Genomic DNA, 2,670 nt, shown 5'->3' on the forward strand with positions numbered 1-2,670 from the left:
ACCTACAAGGCTTATAATCTCTGTAACCTTGGTCAAGTTGCTTATCCTCCATGTGCCTCAGTTTCTTTATCTGTAAAATGAGGTGTTGGCATTAGATGACCTTGGAGGTTCCTTCAGATCTAAGTCTATAATCTATGCTTTTGCCTACCCATGTGACCTTGGATAAGTCATCTCACCTATCTCTGTCTTAGTTTCATCGTCTCTAACATGAAGAGGTTGATTTTGGTCAGAAGTTTTTAACTTGGGATCCAGGAACTTGTTTGGTGTGTTTTTTAAAATAAAGTAGGTTGATAACTGTATTTCAATAGACCTGGTTTCTTTTATAATTCTATCTATTTTACTTTTTGCAAGTCTACAGACTTCACCAGATTGCCAAAGAGGTCCATGACCTCTTTGGTAAGGGTAAGAATTCCTACTTTAAGTAACCACTAAGATTTCTTCCAAATCAAAATTCTAGGAAGGTGAAAGAAGACAGTAAATACCCTTTCCAGGACCATTGAGTTATAATATCTGTTATACCTCTCTGTGGGCTGCTGCCTAGGGTTGTGATTCTGGGAATTGGTTCAGTGATTCAATATTTATTGAACGCCTCTTAGGAACTGTTCTAGGTGATCCAACCGCATAATCTTGCGATTTTATTTTTTGGTATAAGCAGAAGAATAAGGTATTGCCCCTCCCCTCAGGGAGTTTATAATCCAGTAGCTTTTGCTGATAATGCACCTAATCCAAATGACTACAAGATAGGGGTAGAATATTAAAAGACCTACCCAATGTTCCACAGATGGTAAAGCAAAACAAGGCCTCTGACTCCAAATTCAGTACTCTTTCCAGTACATGGATTACCTTATTTCGTCAACTTCTTATTTGTAAACATTTCTTATTTGGCTACTAGAATTTCATCTTCACATCCCCAGCACCTGGCTCAATGCCTTGGAGTCTAGGGAACTCACCCTGGAACTAAATGAAGTTCTGTACTTCATAGTTGTCTGGGGCATTAAGAGTTTGAGTGGTTTGCCCATGGTTGCAAGGCTAGTATTTATAAGAATAGCTAGCATTTATAGAATTCATGATATGTGTTATCTCTTGTGATTTTCACAACAATCCTATGAGGCAGGTGTTATTATTATCCCCATTGTGTATATTAGGAAACTGAGGCAGAGAGAGGTCAAGTGAGTTGCCTAAGGTTCACACAACTAGTAAATATCTTTGATAGGATTTGAATTCTGGTCTTCCTGACTCAAGCTCCAGTGCTCTGACCACCACCTGTTGTTGCTGTTAAATCATTTCAGTCTGTCCAATTCTTTGTGACCCATTTGTGGTTTTCTTGGCAAAGATACCAGAGTGGTTTGCCATTCTCTTCTCCAAACATTTGTTATTGGTGTTTAGTCATTTTTCAGTGGAATCCAACTGTTTGTGACTCTTTTTTGGGATATTCTTGACAGAGATACTGAAGTGGTTTGTCATGTCCCTCACTGGTACATTTGACAGCTGAGGGAAACTGAGGCAAACAGGGTTAAGTGACTTGTCCAGGGTCACACAACTAGTAAGTGTCTGGGGCTGTATTTGAACTTCCTGATTCCAGGTCCTGCTCTATTCACTGAGTCACCTGTTACCTAGCTGGCTTAAAAGCAAGGCAATAACACAGGTCTTTCTAGTGAGGACCAGCCTTTAAGGACTATGCTGCACTACCACTCTCCTTGAACGTAGTGTGGGATCTCTGATGACCGATGAATGCCAGAAAATTTCTTCACAGTAGAATCATCATGTACTTATAGTTGGTGGCAGACAAAGCAAAAAGCAAAACAAACAAAAAGGCCACAACAACTTAATAGATGTCATTTCTCCAATGAACATCTCATCCTGCAGGTTATTCTTAGATGGGACACCAATCATTTCAGCCAAAGAATTATCAGTGGCAAACCCACTAACAGCGTGATCTTGCAGCTGTTGCAGAATTATAGGTTTACTGGACACCTCATCCTGTGAGCAAGACTCAGATCTGTACTAAGGAACAGAGAATTGACTTCTCTTCTCTCAAGCACAAATTTTCTCCTCCTCTTCCAGGGCTCTTAATGCAGTCGCAGAAGGCAGGTGTGCTTGGGAGATGGCTACCTGCCTTTTTATGGATGATGATTTAGCCTTTGAGTCACAACTATATACTTTCTTAAGAAAGGACTTGGGGTTTTGCCCTTTATTTGGCTGTTTTACAGTAGTCCCTTTCTGGGAGTGGGGTCAAGGTTGCTTTCCCAGATCAAGGGAGCAGCAGTCTTAAGAACCACACATCTCCCACTGAGCTACAGAAACCTGGAATTCCCATGAAAAGATATTGCCTATCCAACAGCTCTCTCCATGGGTCTTTTCTATAACACGTTGCTTCTCTCTCTCTCTCTCTCTCTCTCTCTCTCTCTCTCTCTCTCTCTCTCTCTCTCTCTCTCTCTCTCTCTCTCTCTCTCTCTCTCCCCCCCCCCAATCCCTCCTTCCCTCTCCGCCTCTCCTTTCTCTCCTGTTTTCCCCCTCCAGGAGTTTCTTGCACATTCAAGAACAAGCCGGGCAATGAGAACTCTTCTATGCCAAGTGTGGATTAGATCAACTCTGTGGGGAAGAAAGTCTGAAATATCTGGGCTCCATTGTGTGTGTGCATCTTGCTTCTGCTTGACCAAACTGTTTATA

This window comes from Notamacropus eugenii, chromosome 5 (assembly GCF_028372415.1).
Source record: "Notamacropus eugenii isolate mMacEug1 chromosome 5, mMacEug1.pri_v2, whole genome shotgun sequence".
NCBI classification, from domain to species: Eukaryota; Metazoa; Chordata; class Mammalia; order Diprotodontia; family Macropodidae; genus Notamacropus; species Notamacropus eugenii.